Raw genomic sequence first — 20,157 nt, 5'->3', positions numbered from 1 at the left:
GCAAACTAAGAACAACCCAATATCCAAACAGGGTGGGTGCTGTGTCCCCCAATGAAGACTCAGAGAAAGAGATTTTACGGTGAGTACACAAAAATCCTTCTTTTTCTATCATCGTTTCATTGGGGGACACAGGACCATGGGACGTCCAAAAGCAGTCCCTGGGTGGGTACAGGAGCAATCACACAGATTCATGACATATCCAAAGCTCTGTAAGAATGCTCGGTGAAAACTTATACCGCCTTATCATAAGTGTGCGACAGCCGTCTGCTGTTTCTTGTAAACCCTGGGAAAGGTATGAAAGGCTTGACCACGTGGCGGCTATGCGGACTTGCTCGGCTGACGCCTGGCGTCTGATTGACCAAGATGCCCCAATTGCACAGGTGGAATGGCTTTTACACCCCTCGGAGGAGACCTGTCTCTAGTCCTGTAGGCCTCTGATATGGTCGGCCGGATCCAACTTGCAATGGTAGCCTTGGACGCCAGCATGCCCCCCCTTGGCCCAGTAGACAGGATGAATAGGCAGTCTGAGGTGCAGAAGGGTGCGGGTCTCGAAACGTAACTCCTAAAAGCTCGCACTAGATCCAGTAAGCCGTGACCTTTCCAAGGATCGAATGGAGGCTGGACCGAAGGATGGAGGCACAATCTCCTCATTCAGACACTACTTTCGGTGGGAAAGCAGGAAATGGGCGCAGATCAATCTTGTCTTGGTGGAAAACAAGAAAAGTGACCGGCATGAGAGGGCTGCCAGTTCAGACCTTCTTCTGATTGAAGTGACTGTCACCAACAAATCCACCTTCTCGGATAGGCGTGACATTGAGGATTCCTTTTAGAGGTTTGAAGTGGGCTAATTGAAGAGACCCTAGCACCATATTGAGGTCCCATGGTTCTAGCGGGGAGCGATCTGGCGGTGCCAGAAGGGCGACTCCCTGGATGAACTTCCAAACTTGTGGCCGAGATGCTAGATTTCTCTGGAAAAAACAGATAGACCCGACATCTGCCCTTTGAGGGTTACTAGCGAGAGACCCATCCGTAAGCCTGACTGAAGGAAGGCCAGTAACACAGGGAGTGACAGAACCGGTGAAGATGAGTTTCCGTTGACCTCACACCATTGAAAGAAGGTCTTTCAAGTGCGGTAGAAGATGTTTGAAGACGGAGGCGTCTGAGCTCTGACCATAGTCTGTATCACCTATGGGGTAAAGGCTGCCTGGGCTAGTAGCCAGTATTCAACAGCCGTGCGGTCAAATTGAGAACCCCTGAATTTTGATGGGCGAGAGGACTTTGCGACAGCAGGTTCAGACGATCTGGGAGCCACCATGGGGTGTCTGAAGAGCTGCGTGAGCTCTGCGAACAACGCTTGCCTGGGCCAATCCATGGCAATGAGAGTCACTGGGATGCCTTCTGCTTTGATTTCCTTGATGACTCTTGGTATCAGTGGAAGCAGGGAAAGATGAAGGGGAACCTGAACTGCTTCCACGGACGTATGAAAAGCGGCGATTCCTGGCGTTCGCCGGTCGTGGTAAAGGGAGACGAACTGTGAGACTTGATTGTTGAACCGAGAGGCCAACAGGTCCACATCCGGAATCCCTCATCTGAGGCCGATCCATTCGAAAGCCTCTCTGTTGAGGAATCAAGCCTGCCGCCAGGCCCTGCCTGCTGATGAAATCTGCTGTCCAAGTCTCCACGGCGGGGAAATGTACTGTGGAAAAACTGGAGTGATGAGGCTATGCCCACTGTAAGATCTTATTCACCTATGTCATCGCCATGACGCTCCTTGTTCCACCCAGGTGATTGATGTATGCCACTGCTGTGGCGATGTTCGACTGGATCCTGGATGGCGATTCCTGTATGAGGGGCTGAGAATTCTGTAGGGCTCGGAGAAAGGCTCTGATCGCTAAAAAAAAAATTGATAGGCAGACGGCTCTCAAGGGAGGGCCATCGACCGTGGGCCCTGTGTTTCGGAACACCGCTCCTGCCAGTGTACTGGTATGGAAGACATTCCTCTGGACCGATGAGGGCCGCTGGTCCACCCTAGAAGCGAGCGGCGGGTTCCCGGAGTCAATTGGGTCCTGCGATTCAAGGTGGATAGAGAAAATTGACCCATCTGTTCGGCCGAGTCAGCTGAAGGAGACGAAGGTGGCCGCGGGCGAACGGAACCGCCTCTATTGTCGCCCCTATCCGACTGAGGACTCTCCGCCTGGGAGTGACGGAGGATCTTGAGGTCTCTTCGGAGGGAGACGATACTCACTAGCGGAAGGGACCCGCGTCTTTAGGTGGTATCGAACTCCATGCCTAGACATGTAATTCTGCTGGCCGGGGTCAGAGAGGGCTCCTTCCGAATTGATGAGCTAGCCGAGTCGGGATAGGATGTCGATGGTGACCTGAACACTTAGGAGACAGTCGTCAAAAGAAGACCCCCTGATCACCAAGACGTCCAGGGACGGAATCACCAAAAATGATCTTCTGCTATTGCGAAACGCAGGAACATCTGTGCTGTTGGGAACTTCGGGATGTGAGTCCTGTATGTCCGACGATAGAATTGATGCAAACTCTAATATGTAACCTGAGTCCGGCATCTCTCCGACCCAGGCGTCCGTGCTCAAAGTCCGCCAGACGTGATTGGAATGAGACGGGCGCCCCCCCTCCACCTGATCTATGCCGGCGCGCGACGACCTCAAGTCATCTAGTGGGGTAGTGCTGTGATCCAGATGTTGTCCTTGATGGCTGGCGTGGCTTAGAACGCCGGGAAGGGCATGTCTTGAGGGACAGAATCTTCCTGTTCCTCCGTATTCCAGGATCTGAGTCAGATCGCCCAACAGATGGCCACAGTATTGCTAGCCGCTTGCGCTGCGCCGTAGGCTGCTGACAGAGATGCGTTGAGTATGTACTCACCCGCTAGAGCAATCTGAGTAGCAATGTTGTGAACTCCGGAGTGCTCGATCCCGCGCGAAGACCGCTGTTGAAGTTACCGGCCCAGGACATCATGGATCTTGCCAGTCAGATGGCGGCGAAAGCAGGAGGAGTACCGTGCCCGCCGTCTCAAGAGCTGAACGAGCAAATCTCTCTGTATTTCGATCCGTGGCATCTCAGAGCGATGCCCCAAGCGGGAGAGATAGTACTGGGAGATGGCAGGCGGGAAACAGGAGTGTCGACCACAGGCGAGCCTGCCCATTTCTTCCTGAGAGCCTCAGGGAAGGGGTAATGTAAATCAAGCGACTTACCATTGTTGAATATCTTGATCGGTTGTCGCCTGTGCTTGCATAGAATTTCAGCAAATTCTGGCTGGTCACTGAATTGCCTGTGTGCCCGCTTAACCTGTTTGGAGGAGACGTGCGAGCACTGGGTAGCCACAGAGTCCATCTGGAGCTTTTGCGTATGACTTATCGCTTAGACCAGACTATCCACCATACCTCTGACATCGGCCGTCTGATCTGGATCCAGCAGCGCGGTTGCATCCGACTGTTCTCCTAAAAAAAGGGTCGGCCGGTCCCGGGGACGAGTGGCACTCGGGCCCTGGAGGTGATAGTGACCTCTGGGAGGAACTTGAGAGGAGGCCCAGCAGGTCCGCTTCTGTGCTCCAGTAGTAGGGTCTGGATCAGACCGACTGTTGTCCAGAGGCAGCTGGACCGGGGGAGCATGGTCGGGCGTAGGGAGCGACTGCAACGCCTGCGCGATGGTTAGAGACGCCCTTGGACGAGAGTCCACAGACTGGGACAGAGGGGTCTACCACTCCGGGGGAGGGAGCGCAGTGGATCTCGGGGTGTCCTATAATGCTGCAGTAGCGACAGCGACGGGGACGCTGGCGGTGATTGGGGCAATCTGCATGGCAGTTGGTCTGGGGCGCAAGCCGAGCGGGGGGGAGGACTGGCTTGGGAGAATTTTCCTTGCAGGCTGTGCCTGCAGAGTCCGCTATAAAGGGGCCCGGCTTGGATGGGGTGACTAGGTTTAACCATTGCTTAGGGAACCCACTAGTGACGTTAGGGAGGAGACAGGAGATAGGGGAAAATAAGAAAAAATAAGGAGAAAAGATATAGTCTGTTCCTAAGGAGGAGCAGCACTCACGCAGGTCCTGTGTCCTTTCCAGGTCAGCAGAGGTCTCAGAAAACTGCGGGGACAGCACTGCTGAAGAAAAGCGCAGCCCTTCATTTTTTTTTATTTTTTTTTTTGTTGTAGGGCGTGCAAGGGGAGGTAGGCCGAAGCCGGGGACTAGATTAGTGGGCGGCCCGCCGGGAGCGCAGCGCTGAGCGCAAATAAGTCTTACCTGCGTCCTGCCGGCGTCACCGCGATCCTCGGCCCCATCCTGCCTGCTGGTGAGTTGCTGTACGCTGGAGGAGCTGGGGAAAACTGCTGAGCGCTCCTGCGCTGCAGTGACCACGATCCCCTGCCTGGGCCCAGGGTAGAAGTGAACGCTGGGGAGGCCTGGTGTTGCAGAGCGCTCCTGCGCTGCAGCTGCGATCCTCTCCCTGGGTCCTGTATTGCAGGGGACGGTGGGGAGGAGGGGGGCGTGCCAAAGGACTGAGCTGGCTGTCTCGGGCAGGAGAAGCGGGGGGCGTGGCCGGAAAAGCGCGCGCGCAAACAGGGGGGGGGGCGGAGCGCTCGGGCCGGAGGTAGGCCCGAAGCCGGGGGCTAAATTAGTGAGCGGCAGCTGGGAGCGCAGCGCTGCGCACGGAGGAGATCCTACCTGCGTCCTGGCGGTGCCGCTCTGATCCACGGTCCCATCCTTGCCTGCTGCGGCTGCCGGTGAGCCCAGTCTGCCCCTGGGAGACACCAGGGGGGAATGCTGGGGAGCTGTGGAGAAAACTGCAGAGCGCTCCTGCGCTGCAGTGACCGGATCCTCTGCCTGGGCCCAGGGTAGAAGGGAAACGCTGGGGGAGGCCTGGTGCTGCTGAGCGCTCCTGCGCTGCAGAGCCTGCGATCCTGTCACCGGGTCCTGGATGGGGAAGCCACGGGTTGCAGAGATTCAACGCCGCCTCCACCAGAAGCACCCCTTAGGACGGTACCGTAGGGGAGGACGGGGAGTGTGCCCTTAAACAAAATGTTCGACCCCAAGCAGTCCCTGGGACGGTACCATGGGGCAGGAGGGGGAGAGGGCTTGGCGTCTCGAGCCTCAAGCAACCCTGGGGACGGTACCCCGGAGGGAAGGAGCAGGCGAGGGTTCTCTCTGATGCGGGGACTTTTACCCTGCAGCAGAGACAAAGGGCTAGAAGATGAGAAGGCTGAGTGGCGCCGTAATAGCAAAAAACGGAAAAAAGGAATAGCCTAGGCTGAGGTTGGCCTACAGAGATATGGGCCCACTTCAGCCTCCTACGACACTAAGCAAAAAACTGGATAGATCCGCCTCCGGCTCAGGGTGTACACTGCCAGGAAGGAGCTAACTTTTTTTATGTCTACTTAGTGTCAGCCTCCTAGTCACAGCAGCATACATCCATGGTCCTGTGTCCCCCAATGAAACGATAGAGAAAAAGAAGGGAATTTTGTTTACTTACCGTAAATTCCTTTTCTTCGGCGCTCCATTGGGAGACCCAGACGATTGGGTGTATAGCTACTGCCTCCGGAGGCCACACAAAGCATTACACTAAAAAGTGTAAGGCCCCTCCCCTTCTGGCTATACACCCCCAGTGGGATCACTGGCTCACCAGTTTTCTGCTTTGTGCGAAGGAGGTCAGACATCCACGCATAGCTCCACTGTTTAGTCAGCAGTAGCTGCTGACTATATCGGATGGAAGAAAAGAGGGCCCATATAGGGCCCCCAGCATGCTCCCTTCTCACCCCGCTGGTGGTTTGTAAGGTTGAGGTACCTATTGCTGGTACGGCGGCTGGAGCCCACATGCTGTTTTTCCTTCCCCATCCCCCTGAGGGGCTCTGAGGAAGTGGGATCTTACCGGCCCCAAAGCCCTGAGGCCGGGCTCCATCCACAGACCCATTGAACCTGCTGGATACGGAGCTGGGTACCGTTCAGGGACATGGCCCTGCACCATTCAGGTACTCTGTGTCCCCGTACACACAGGCACAGCACACTCCAGACTTGCTGGGTGTGCTAGTGCGCCGGGGACAGTAAAGGGTTACAGTCACTGCAGCCTAGCTGAGTGACTTTATGTATGGGGAACTACCGCGCCGGACGCTCCGGGAGCGGCGGCGCGGCTGGGACTTGTAGTGCGCCGGGGACTTAGCGCCGACCGCGCTTTTACGGCGGCGGCGCTTATAAATCCAGTCCCCGGCTTTTGCGGCCTAGCTCCGCTTCGTTCCCGCCCCCACCCTGTCAATCAGGGTAGGGGAGAGACGCTGTACAATCAGCAGCGCCGAGGGCTGGAGCCTTATTTACATGCTCCAGCCCTCTCACTGGACACTGTGGGACGCCGGTTTCCCGCTCTGACTTGGGGGCACGCCCTCGGCCCGCCCCTACCCACACGAGCTGGAGAAGGACGCCGGCAGCCATTCCTGCAGTCCGAGCTGAGAGATCGGACTCTGGGCAACCAGGCACAGGACTAGGGCGACCACACACCCGCTTATAGGCGGGCGGTAAGCGGCACCTGAAGTGCTGACCCCACTAAATACCGCAGTTGTCCATTTGTATTTTATGCTTACACTGCATAGGTCGCTATTTTTGGCTATATGCCCTCTTAGATGGCGACACATCAGCAGCAGGAAAGCAGGGGTGCTAAGGCACAGGCTTTCCATGCTGCTTGTATTGCATGTACTGAAGTGTTCATGTGTATTTATGCTTGTATGCTATACACTGCACTGTACGGTCGCTAGTCTGGGCTATTTTCGCCTAGAATGACTAGACTACAGCAGCAGAAAAGCAAGGGTGCTGAGGCACAGGTTTTTTTCTATGCTGCTTGTATTGCAGGGGTTGCAGTGTTCATTTGTACTTATGCTTGTATGCTATACATTGCACTGTATGGTCGCTATTCTGGGCTATATTCCCCTAGATGGCTAGTCTACAGCAGCAGAAAAGCAGGGGTGCCAAGGCACAGGTTTTCTATGCTGCTTGTATTGCATGTGCTGCAGTGTTCATTTGTACTTTATGCTTGTATGCTATACATTGCACTGTACGGTCGCCATTCTTGGCTCTATATCCTAGATGGCTAGCCGGCAGCAGCATATAAGCAACACAGGCTTTCGATGCTGTTTTTACTGCATGTGATACTGTTCCACGGCACTGAACCCCATTGTGTGCAATGCTCCCCTGTAGCACTTGGTCAGCCGGGGTCTCTACTAGACGTGGCCAAAGGAACCACCTGTCAACCCTGTCCAAGGACAGGGATGGAGTTGCAATGGGATAGAGACTTGCAGTCCGGACAGGCCATGGGCAATCTGGATCATTGCTCCCTGGCCACCCTCATTTGGAATAAAATCGGTGCTCCGGGGGGGTCCCAGGAGGCTCTCTGTATGATGAGGCAGACGTAGCTCATCAGGACTTTGATCCTGACACCGCTCTCAATCCGGATACACCGGATGGTGACGCCATAAGGAATGATCCTATAGCGTCCATCAATGGAATGTTGGATCTTTCTCCCTCAGCTCCCCCAGCGGAGGAGTCAGCTTCACAGCAGGAGAAGTCCCATTTCAGTAGCTCAAACGTATATTGAGTATTTTTCTGGCCACGCTGACTTCAGAGAAGCAGTCCAGGAACACCACGCTTACCAGATAAGCGTTTTCTCCAAACGTATTAAGGATACACGTTATCCTTTTCCCCCTGACGTGGTCAAGCGCGGGACCCAGGGTCCAAAGCTGGATTCTCCAATCTCCAGGCTTGCGGCTAGAGCATAGTTGCAGTGGAGATGGGACTTCACTTGAAGATGCTAGACAGATGGACTCTGGTTGAAATCTGTCTATGAGGCTATCGGCGTGTCGGTTGCTCCGGCATTTACAGCCGTATGGGCACCCTAAGCTTTTCAGCTGTTCTTGCACAGCTGGTCTTGAGCATATGTACATTTGTGCCGCAGGGGCGTCCGTAACCTCGCAATGTCTGCATTGCGACTTACCCTATTAATGCTGTCCTAGTAGGACAGTCGAGGTTTCGGTCCTTCCCAAGCTCGGGCAGGTCCCAATTGTCCTCGTCCAAAAGAGCTGAAAAGCCTCAGAGGGGCTCAGCTTCCGGGGGCTCAATCACGCCCAAGGAAGGCAGCCGGAGGAACCGCTACCAAGGCGGTCTCCTCATGACTCTCAGCTCTCTCATCTCTCCGCATCCGCGGTTGATGGCAGACTCGCTCGCCTTTGGCGACATTTAGCTGCCACAGGTCACAGACCGGTGGGTGAGGGACATTGTGCCCACGTGCACAGGACAGAGTTCTGTTCTCGTCCTCCGACTCGATTCTTCAGAACGTCCCCACCTCCCCACCGAGCCGATGCTCTTCTGCAGGCAGAAGGAGTGGTAATCCCTGTTCCTCTTCAGGAACAAGACACGGTTTTCCTCCAATCTGGTTGTGGTGCCAAAAAAGGACGGCTCTTTCCGTTCCGTTCTGGACCCAAAACTGCTCAACAAGCACGTGGAGGCCAGGCGGTTCCGGATGAAACCCTCCGCTCCGTCATTGCCTCAATGTCTCAAGGAAATTTCCTAGCATCAATAGACATCAAAGATGCTTATCTCCACGTGCCGATTGCTACAGAGCACCAACGTTTTCTACGTTTTGTGATAGGAGACGAACATCTCCAGTTCGTAGCTCTGCCATTTGGTCTGGCGACAGCCCCACGGGTGTTCACCAAGGTCATGGCGGCAGTGGTAGCAGTCTTGCACTCACAGGGACACTCTGTGATCCCTTACTTGGACGATCTACTTGTCAAGGCACCCTCTCAAGAGGCATGCCAACTCAGCCTGAATGTTGCGCTGGAGTCTCTCCAGACGTTCGGGTGGATTATCAACTTCTCAAAGTCAAACCTGTCACCGACCCAATCACTAACGTATCTTGGCATGGAGTTTCATACCCTCTCAGCGCTAGTGAAGCTTCCGCTGGACAAGCAGCGGTCACTACAGACCGGGGTGCAGACTCTCCGTCACGGTCAGTCGCACTCCTTAAGACGCCTCATGCACTTCCTCGGGAAGATGGTGGCGGCAATGGAGGCGGTTCCGTTTGCGCAGTTTCATCTGCGTCCTCTTTATTGGGACATTCTCCGCCAATGGGACGGGAAGTCAACATCCCTGAACAGGAAAGTATCCCTTTCACAGACGGCCAAGGACTCTCTGCAATGGTGGCTTCTTCCCACCTCATTATCACAGGGAAGATCCTTCCTACCACCTTCTTGGGCGGTAGTCACGACAGACGCGAGTCTGTCAGGGTGGGGAGCAGTGTTTCTCCACCACAGGGCTCAGGGTACGTGGACTCAGCAGGAGTCCACCCTTCAGATCAATGTTCTGGAAATCAGAGCAGTGTATCTTGCCCTACTAGCCTTCCAACAGTGGCTGGAAGGGAAGCAGATCCGAATTCAATCGGACAACTCCACAGCGGTGGCATACATCAATCACCAAGGGGGGACACGCAGTCGGCAAGCCTTCCAGGAAGTCCGGCGGATTATGATGTGGGTGGAAGCCACGGCCTCCACCGTATCCGCAGTTCACATCCCCGGCGTAGAAAACTGGGAAGCAGACTTCCTCAGCCGCCAGGGCATGGACGCAGGAGAATGGTCCCTTCACCCGGACGTGTTTCAGGAAATCTGTAGCCGCTGGGGAAGGCCGGACGTCGACCTAATGGCGTCCAGGCACAACAACAAGGTCCCAACCTTCATAGCACGGTCCCGCGATCACAGAGCTCTGGCGGCAGACGCCTTAGTGCAGATTGGTCGCAGTTCCGGCTCCCTTATGTGTTTCCACCTCTGGCACTCTTGCCCAGAGTGCTACGCAAGATCAGATCCGACTGCAGCCGCGTCATACTCGTCGCCCCAGACTGGCCAAGGAGGGCGTGGTATCCGGATCTGTGGCATCTCACGGTCGGCCAACCGTGGGCACTACCAGACCGACCAGACTTACTGTCCCAAGGGCCGTTTTTCCATCGGAATTCTGCGGCCCTGAACCTGACTGTGTGGCCATTGAGTCCTGGATCCTAGGGTCTTCAGGATTATCCCAAGGGGTCGTTGCCACCATGAGACAGGCTAGGAAGCCCACGTCCGCTAAGATCTACCACAGAACGTGGAGGATATTCTTATCCTGGTGCTCTGCTCAGGGAGTGTCTCCCTGGCCATTTGCATTGCCTACCTTTCTTTCTTTCCTGCAATCTGGGTTAGAAAAAGGTTTGTCGCTCGGCTCCCTTAAAGGGCAAGTCTCGGCGCTATCCGTCTTTTTTCAGAAGCGTCTAGCACGACTTCCTAAGGTGCGCACGTTCCTGCAGGGGGTTTGTCATATTGCACCCCCGTACAAGCGGCCGTTAGATCCATGGGATCTGAACAGGGTACTAGTTGCCCTCCAGAAGCCGCCCTTCGAGCCTCTGAGGGAGGTTTCACTTTCTAGACCAGGGGTGGGGAACCTCCGGCCCGCGGGCCGCATGCGGCCCGCCATGACCTTTTATGTGGCCCCCGGGCAGATTCCCGGGGGAGGCAGTGCTGGTGCTGTCACCGCGGTTTGCTGCCGCCGGCCCTTTAAATCCACACATTGCTGTTTGTGCTGCAATGTGTTCTCCCGTCGGCCAGTGCAAATTGTGGGCGGGTCCACAGCAGCCTCACAGTTTCTAGCCTTGTGTGTCCGCCCCCTGCCCTCCGGAGATCAGTGCCTGCCTTCTCCTTCAAGTTCTGATGCAGTGTGTCCGGCTCCTGCACTCCGGTGATGTGAGTGCAATGCTGCTGTGAGTCCAGCGCCGACCCTCTGCTGCTATGTGCCCTGCCCAATGCTTTGTGCCTCCCCACACCAGTTCTGTAAACCTTCTCCCCCAGAGTTGCATGAAACTCTCAGCGCAGTGTGGCCCCCAATGTCCTGTGTGCACCCCTCCCCCAGTCCTGTGTGCAGCCCCCCAATGTCCTGTGTGCAGCCCATCACCCAGTAGTCCTGTTTGCACCCCCCCAATCCTGTGTGCACCCCTCCCCCAGTCCTGTGTGCACCCCCCAGTCCTGTGTGCACCCCCCAGTCCTGTGTGCACCCCCCCAGTCCTGTGTGCACCCCTCCCCCAGTCCTGTGTGCACCCCTCCCCCAGTCCTGTGTGCACCCCTCCCCCAGTCCTGTGTGCACCCCTCCCCCAGTCCTGTGTGCACCCCTCCCCCAGTCCTGTGTGCACCCCTCCCCCAGTCCTGTGTGCACCCCCCAGTCCTGTGTGCACCCCCCCAGTCCTGTGTGCACCCCCCCAGTCCTGTGTGCACCCCCCCAGTCCTGTGTGCACCCCCCCAGTCCTGTGTGCACCCCCCCAGTCCTGTGTGCACCCCCCCAGTTCTGTGTGCACCCCCCCAGTCCTGTGTGCACCCCCCCAGTCGTGTGTGCAGCCCCCCCAGTCGTGTGTGCAGCCCCCCCAGTCGTGTGTGCAGCCCCCCCGTGATGTCTGTGCAGCCCCCCCAGTGATGTCTGTGCAGCCCCCCCCAGTGATGTCTGTGCAGCCCCCCCCAGTGATGTCTGTGCAGCCCCCCCCAGTGATGTCTGTGCAGCCCCCCCCAGTGATGTCTGTGCAGCCCCCCCCAGTGATGTCTGTGCAGCCCCCCCCAGTGATGTCTGTGCAGCCCCCCCCAGTGATGTCTGTGCAGCCCCCACAGTGATGTCTGTGCAGCCCCCCACAGTGATGTCTGTGCAGCCCCCCACAGTGATGTCTGTGCAGCCCCCCACAGTGATGTCTGTGCCGCCCCCCACAGTGATGTCTGTGCCGCCCCCCACAGTGATGTCTGTGCCGCCCCCCACAGTGATGTCTGTGCCGCCCCCCACAGTGATGTCTGTGCCGCCCCCCACAGTGATGTCTGTGCCTCCCCCCACAGTGATGTCTGTGCCTCCCCCCACAGTGATGTCTGTGCCTCCCCCCACAGTGATGTCTGTGCCTCCCCACAGTGGTGTCTGTGCCTCCCCACAGTGGTGTCTGTGCCTCCCCACAGTGGTGTCTGTGCCTCCCCACAGTGGTGTCTGTGCCTCCCCACAGTGGTGTCTGTGCCTCCCCACAGTGGTGTCTGTGCCTCCCCACAGTGGTGTCTGTGCCTCCCCACAGTGGTGTCTGTACCTCCCCACAGTGGTGTCTGTGCCTCCCCACAGTGGTGTCTGTGCCTCCCCACAGTGATGTCTGTGCCTCCCCACAGTGATGTCTGTGCCTCCCCACAGTGATGTCTGTGCCCCCAGCCCCGCGTGTGGTGTCTGTGCCCCCAGCCCCGCGTGTGGTGTCTGTGCCCCCAGCCCCGCGTGTGGTGTCTGTGCCCCCAGCCCCGCGTGTGGTGTCTGTGCCCCCAGCCCCGCGTGTGGTGTCTGTGCCCCCAGCCCCGCGTGTGGTGTCTGTGCCCCCAGCCCCGCGTGTGGTGTCTGTGCCCCCAGCCCCGCGTGTGGTGTCTGTGCCCCCAGCCCCGCGTGTGGTGTCTGTGCCCCCAGCCCCGCGTGTGGTGTCTGTGCCCCCAGCCCCGCGTGTGGTGTCTGTGCCCCCAGCCCCGCGTGTGGTGTCTGTGCCCCCAGCCCCGCGTGTGGTGTCTGTGCCCCCAGCCCCGCGTGTGGTGTCTGTGCCCCCAGCCCCGCGTGTGGTGTCTGTGCCCCCAGCCCCGCGTGTGGTGTCTGTGCCCCCAGCCCCGCGTGTGGTGTCTGTGCCCCCAGCCCTGCGTGTGGTGTCTGTGCCCCCAGCCCCGCGTGTGGTGTCTGTGCCCCCAGCCCCGCGTGTGGTGTCTGTGCCCCCAGCCCCGCGTGTGGTGTCTGTGCCCCCAGCCCCATGCCCCCAGTTAATTAATTGCTTCACCCAATATAGCAGGGTCATTTAAACATTGATAATTTTGTGCGGCCCCCGAAGGTTGGTAGAAATTTCCAAATGGCCCCCGACAGAAAAAAGGTTCCCCACCCCTGTTCTAGACTATCATAGAAAGTGGCTTTTCTGGTAGCGATCACATCTCTTCGGAGAGTGTCTGAGCTAGCAGCGCTGTCTTCCAAGGCTCCCTTCCTGGTCTTCCACCAGGACAAGGTAGTGCTGCGCCCCATTCAGGAGTTTCTCCCGAAGGTGGTATCCTCTTTTCATCTTAATCAGGATATCTCTTTGCCTTCGTTTTGTCCTCATGCAGTTCATCGGTATGAGAAGGATTTACATTTGTTAGATCTGGTGAGAGCACTCAGAATCTACATTTCCCGCACGGCGCCCCTGCGCCGTTCGGATGCACTCTTTGTCCTTGTCGCTGGTAAGCGCAAAGGGTCGCAGGCTTCTAAGGCCACCCTGGCTCGATGAATCAAAGAACCAATTCTTGAAGCCTACCGTTCTGCTGGGCTTCCGGTTCCATCAGGGCTGAAGGCCCATTCTACCAGAGCCGTGGGTGCGTCCTGGGCATTGCGACACCAGGCTACGGCTCAACAGGTGTGCCAGGCAGCTACCTGGTCGAGTCTGCACACTTTCACCAAACATTATCAGGTGCATACCTATGCTTCGGCGGACGCCAGCCTAGGTAGAAGAGTCCTGCAGGCGGCAGTTGCCTCCCCGTAGGGGAGGGCTGTCTTCGCAGCTCTAACATGAGGTATTTCTTTACCCACCCAGGGACAGCTTTTGGACGTCCCAATCGTCTGGGTCTCCCAATGGAGCGCCGAAGAAGAAGGGAATTTTGTTACTTACCGTAAATTCCTTTTCTTCTAGCTCCTATTGGGAGACCCAGCACCCGCCCTGTTGTCCTTCGGGATTTTTGGGTTTTTTCGGGTACACATGTTGTTCATGTTGAACGGTTTTTCAGTTCTCCGATGTTACTCGGAGTGAATTTGTTTAACCAAGTTATTGGCTTTCCTCCTTCTTGCTTTTGCACTAAAACTGGTGAGCCAGTGATCCCACTGGGGGTGTATAGCCAGAAGGGGAGGGGCCTTACACTTTTTAGTGTAATGCTTTGTGTGGCCTCCGGAGGCAGTAGCTATACACCCAATCGTCTGGGTCTCCCAATAGGAGCTAGAAGAAAAGGAATTTACGGTAAGTAACAAAATTCCCTTCTTCTTCTAGCTCCTATTGGGAGACCCAGACAATTGTTTTTTGTTTTTTGACAATTGGGTGTATAGCTTCTGCCTCTGGAGGCCACACAAAGTAATTACACTTTAAAAAGTGTAACCCCTCCCCTCTGCTATACACCCTCCCGTGCATCACGGGCCCCTCAGTTTTGGTGCCAAAGCAGGAAGGAGGAAACTTATAAATTGGTCTAAGGTAAATTCAATCCGAAGGATGTTCGGAGAACTGAACCATTAACCAAAGAACAATTGAACATGAACAACATGTGTACACAAAAAAACAACAGCCCGAAGGGAACAGGGGCGGGTGCTGGGTCTCCCAATAGGAGCTAGAAGAAAAGGAATTTACGGTAAGTAAACAAAATTCCCTTCTTCTTTGTCGCTCCATTGGGAGACCCAGACAATTGGGATGTCCAAAAGCAATCCCTGGGTGGGTAACAGAATACCTCGATAAAAAGAGCCGGAAACCGGCCCCCTCTTACAGGTGGGCAATTGCCGCCTGAAGGACTTGCCTACCTAGGCTAGCCTCTGCCGAAGCATAGGCATGCACCTGATAGTGTTTAGTGAAGGTGTGCAGACTCGACCAGGTAGCCGCCCGACACACCTGCTGAGCCGTAGCCTGGTGCCGCAGAGCCCAGGACGCGCCTACGGCCCTGGTAGAATGGGCTTTAAGCCCTGAAGGAATCTGAAGCCCCGATGAACGGTAGGCTTCAAGAATCGGTTCCTTGATCCACCTAGCCAAGGTTGACTTGGAAGCCTGAGACCCCTTACGCTGGCCAGCGACAAGGACAAAGAGCGCATCCGAATGGCGCAGGGGCGCCGTGCGAGAAATGTAGATTCTGAGTGCTCTCACGAGGTCTAACAAGTGCAAATCCTTTTCACATTGGTGAACTGGATGAGGGCAAAAAGAAGGCAAGGAGATATCCTGATTGAGATGAAAAGAGGATACCACCTTGGGGAGAAATTCCGGGACCGGACGCAGGACCACCTTATCCTGGTGAAAGACCAGGAAGGGGACTTTGCATGACAGCGCTGCTAGCTCAGACACTCTCCTAAGTGAAGTGACTGCCACTAGGAAGGCCACTTTCTGTGAAAGGCGAGATAGAGAGATCTCCCGCATCGGCTCGAAAGGTGGCTTCTGGAGAGCCGTCAGCACCTTGTTAAGATCCCAGGGTTCTAGCGGACGCTTGTAAGGTGGGACTATGTGGCAAACTCCCTGCAGGAACGTGCGGACCTGCGAGAGTCTGGCTAGACGCTTTTGAAAAAACACTGAAAGCGCCGACACTTGTCCCTTGAGGGAGGCAAGAGACAAACCCTTGTCCAATCCTGATTGAAGAAAGGAAAGAAAAGTGGGCAATGCAAACGGCCAGGGAGCAAAACCCCTATCCGAGCACCAGGCTAAGAAGATCTTCCAAGTCCTGTGGTAGATCTTGGCGGACGTTGATTTCCTGGCCTGTCTCATGGTGGCAATGACATCTTGAGATAAACCTGATGAGGCTAGGAGCCAAGACTCAATGGCCACACAGTCAGGTTGAGGGCCGCAGAATTCAGATGGAAAAATGGCCCTTGAGACAGCAAGTCTGGTCGGTCTGGGAGTGCCCACGGTTGCCCCACCGTGAGGTGCCACAGATCCGGGTACCACGACCTCCTCGGCCAGTCTGGAGCGACGAGGATGGCGCGCCTGCAGTCGGACCTGATCTTGCGTAACACTCTGGGAAGAAGTGCCAGAGGGGGAAATACATAGGGTAGTCGAAACTGCGACCAGTCCTGAACTAACGCATCTGCCGCCAGCGCCCTGTGATCCTGAGACCGTGCCATGAATGCCGGGACTTTGTTGTTGTGCCGAGACGCCATTAGATCGACGTCCGGCGTTCCCCAGCGGCAACAGATCTCTTGAAACACGTCCGGGTGAAGAGACCATTCCCCTGCGTCCATGCCCTGGCGACTGAGAAAGTCTGCTTCCCAGTTTTCTACGCCCGGGATGTGAACTGCGGAGATGGTGGAGGCTGTGGCTTCCGCCCACAGCAGAATCCGCCGAACTTCTTGGAAGGCTTGACGACTGCGTGTGCCGCCCTGGTGGTTGATGTATGCAACCGCCGTGGCGTTGTCCGACTGTATTCGGATCTGCCTGCCCTCCAGCCACCGCTGGAACGCTTTTAGGGCTAGATACACTGCCCTTATCTCCAGAACGTTGATCTGCAGGGAGGACTCTGTCGGAGTCCAGGTTCCCTGAGCCCTGTGGTGGAGGAAGACCGCTCCCCACCCTGACAGGCTCGCGTCTGTCGTGACCACAGCCCAGGATGGGGGCAGGAAGGATTTTCCCTTCGACAAAGAAGTGGGAAGAAGCCACCACTGAAGGGAGGTTTTGGCTGCTCTTGACAGGGAAACGTTCCTGTCGAGGGACGTCGACCTCTTGTCCCATTTGCGGAGAATGTCCCACTGAAGTGGACGCAGATGAAACTGCGCAAAGGGAACTGCTTCCATTGCTGCCACCATCTTCCCTAGGAAGTGCATAAGGCGTCTCAAAGAGTGTGACTGACCCCGAAGAAGAGATTGGACCCCTGTCTGTAGTGAACGCTGTTTGTCCAGCGGAAGCTTCACTATCGCTGACAGGGTATGAAACTCCATCCCGAGGTAAGTCAGGGATTGGGTCGGTGTCAATTTTGACTTTGGGAAATTGATGATCCACCCGAACCTCTGGAGAGTCTCCAGGGCAATGGTCAGGCTGTGCTGGCAAGCCACCCAGGAGGGTGCCTTGACTAGGAGATCGTCTAAGTAAGGGATCACCGAGTGGCCCTGAGAGTGTAGGACCGCCACCACTGTTGCCATGATCTTGGTGAAGACCCGTGGGGCTGTCGCCAAGCCGAATGGCAGTGCCACGAACTGAAGGTGTTCGTCCCCAATGGCGAAACGCAAGAAACGTTGATGTTCGGGTGCGATCGGCACATGGAGATAAGCATCCTTGATGTCTATCGATGCTAGGAAGTCTCCTTGTGACATTGAGGCGATGACCGAGCGGAGAGATTCCATCCGAAACCTTCTGGTGCTGACATGCTTGTTGAGCAGTTTGAGGTCTAGAACGGGACGGAAAGATCCGTCCTTTTTTGGCACCACGAACAAGTTGGAGTAGAAGCCGTGACCATGTTCCTGAGGGGGAACGGGAATCACCACTCCTTCTGCCTTCAGCGCATTCACCGCCTGAAAGAGTGCAGCGGCTCGCTCTGGGGGCGGAGATGTTGTGAAGAAACGAGTTGGAGGACGAGAGATGAACTCTATCCTGTAACCGTGAGACAGAATGTCTCTCACCCATCGGTCTTGGACATGTGGCCACCAGGCGTCGCAAAAGCGGGAGAGCCTGCCACCGACCGAGGATGCGGTTTGGGGAGGCCGAGAGTCATGAAGAGGCCGCCTTGGTGGCGGTGCCTCCGGCGGTCTTTTTAGGCCGTGCCTTAGACCGCCATGCAGAAGGGTTTCTCTGGCCCTTCTCCGACCTGTTTGACGTGGAGGAACGTGACTTGGCCGAGGGCCGAAAGGACTGAAACCTCGATTGAAACTTCCGCTGTTGAGGTTTGTTTTGTTTAGACTGGGGTAAGGACGAGTCCTTTCCCTTGGATTGTTTAATAATTTCGTCCAATTGCTCGCCAAACAAACGGTCGCCAGAAAATGGCAAACCGGTTAAGAATTTCTTGAAGGCAGAGTCTGCCTTCCATTCGCATAGCCACATGGCTCTGCGGACTGCCACCGAATTGGCGGATGCTACCGCTGAACGGCTTACCGAGTCCAGGACGGCGTTCATGGCGTAGGACGAAAAAGCCGACGCCTGAGAAGTCAGAGACACAACCTGCGGAGTAGCGGTGCGTGTGACCGCCGTAATCTCAGACAGACAAGCTGAGATAGCTTGGAGCGCCCACACTGCCGCAAATGCCTGAGCAAAAGATGCTCCTATGGCTTCATAGATGGATTTCATCATGAGCTCTATTTGCCTGTCAGTGGCATCCTTGAGCGATGAGCCATCTGCCACTGAAACCACAGATCTGGCCGCCAGCCTAGAGACTGGAGGATCCACTTTTGGACACTGAGCCCAACCCTTCACTACTTCCGGGGGGAAGGGATAACGTGTGTCATTAAGGCGCTTAGTAAAACGCTTGTCCGGGTATGCTCTGTGCTTCTGGACAGCATCCCTGAAATTAGAGTGATCGACAAAGGCACTCCGTGTACGTTTGGGAAACCGAAACTGGTGTTTCTCTTGCTGTGAAGCCGCCTCCTCTACAGTTGGAGTTGGAGGAGAAATTTCTAGCACCTGGTTGATGGACGCTATAAGGTCATTTACTATGGCGTCCCCTTCAGGTGTATCTAGATTGAGAGCACCGTCAGGGTCTGAGCCCTGAGCTGCGCTTTCCTCTTCATCCTCTAGAGAGTCCTCATGCTGAGACCCTGAGCAGCGTGATGAAGTGGAGGAAGGTCCATAGCGAGCCCGCTTCACCGGTCTGGGACTGCGGTCCGAGTCGGAGTCCTCACCGTGGGACCTATGTGTCACCTCAGGAGCAGATTGCTGCGCCAACTGAGGGGGACCTGGGGACGAATAACACACAGTGCCCTGCATCTGTGTTGTTGGTCTGGACTGCAAGGCTTCTAGTATCTTAGCAGACCATTTGTCCATAAACTGAGCCATGGACTGTGAAAGCGACTCAGACAGTTTGTCAGCCAAAACTGCAAACTCTGTCCCTGTCACCTGGACAGTGGGAACCGGTGTCTCTACCTGAGCCGGGGGTCCCACCAGTGCGTGAGGCTCCGGCTGAGTGAGTGTCACAGGGGCCGAGCATTGCACACAATGAGGGTAGGTGGAACCTGCAGGTAGCATAGCCGCACATGAGGTACAGGTTGCAAAAAAGGCCTGTGCCCTGGTACCCTTGCTCTTTGCAGACGACATGTTGTTGTCCTCCAAGAGATCAGTAAGGGATCACCGTGAACACTGAGGGATATATATAGCCCCAAGTTACAGTACAGCCGAAACAGCCAATGTATATACAAAGGATATATATATATATATACAGTTCGGCACTCTGGGGAGTCCAGCACCGGCAGACCGGTGTGGCTTACCAACCACTTGTGTGGCCACCAGATTCCCTGCCCCGGGTCTCCCTCAGCTGCAGCCAGAAGTTCTCCACCGCAGACTGTGCTGAAAAAATGGCTGACGGCGTTCTCTGAGGAGGAGGGAGGCGTGGGCGTAGTCACAAAAGTGCGGGAATCTGGTGCCCCAGCGTGAGTAGTGAGGGGGGCGGAGGACAGCTCAGTGTACTCCAGCCCTCACTGTCGGCGTCATACCGACCGTCCCGCCCTTTTCCCTGACTGGCAGGCCTGGGGGCGGGAGAATCCAATACTAGGCCGCAAAAGCCGGGGACTAAAGTTAAAACCGCGGCCGGCCGGCAGTGCACGGTCGGCGCGGTAGTCCCGGACCCATATCCCCGCCGCAGTCGCTGCAGCGTCCGGGCCCAAGGTGCTTTATGCGCCGTCCCAACAGGGACACAGAGTACCTGTGGATGCAGGGCCATGTCCCTGACGATACTCCGTCTCCTGTCCGGCAGATTCCCCCAGGGGCTGCGGAGGGAGACCGGTCCCAGTGTCTGGATGACCGGATAGGATCCCACTTCCCCAGAGCCCCTAAGGGATGGGGAAGGAAAACGGCATGTGGCTCCAGCCTGTGTACCCGCAATGGGTACCTCAACCTTAACAACACCGCCGACCTGAGTGGGGTGAGAAGGGAGCATGCCGGGGGCCCCATAGGGGCCCTCTTTTCTTCCATCCGATAAAGTCAGCAGCTGCTGCTGACTAAAACGTGGAGCTTGCGTGAATGTGTGCCTCCTTCAACACAAAGCAAAAAACTGAGGGGCCCGTGATGCACAGGAGGGTGTATAGCAGAGGGGAGGGGTTACACTTTTTAAAGTGTAATTACTTTGTGTGGCCTCCAGAGGCAGAAGCTATACACCCAATTGTCAAAAAACAAAAAACAAAAAACAATTGTCTGGGTCTCCCAATGGAGCGACAAAGAAATATTTCTTTGCTCGATTAAACTATTCGATCACCCAACAAGCAAGCAT

General features: G+C 56.1%; 1 protein-coding gene across 2 annotated transcripts in view; it reads right to left on the bottom strand.

Moving 5' to 3' along the window:
- The window catches only part of WASHC5 (WASH complex subunit 5), a 200,986-nt gene that overhangs the window by 43,088 nt on the left and 137,741 nt on the right, over window positions 1–20,157 (bottom strand). The gene's annotated exons all lie outside the window — the stretch shown is intronic.

Source organism: Anomaloglossus baeobatrachus, chromosome 6, assembly GCF_048569485.1.
Source record: "Anomaloglossus baeobatrachus isolate aAnoBae1 chromosome 6, aAnoBae1.hap1, whole genome shotgun sequence".
Classification (NCBI taxonomy): domain Eukaryota; kingdom Metazoa; phylum Chordata; class Amphibia; order Anura; family Aromobatidae; genus Anomaloglossus; species Anomaloglossus baeobatrachus.
The sequence above is the reverse complement of the archived record's forward strand: the minus strand, read 5'-3'. Positions and strand labels throughout refer to the sequence as shown.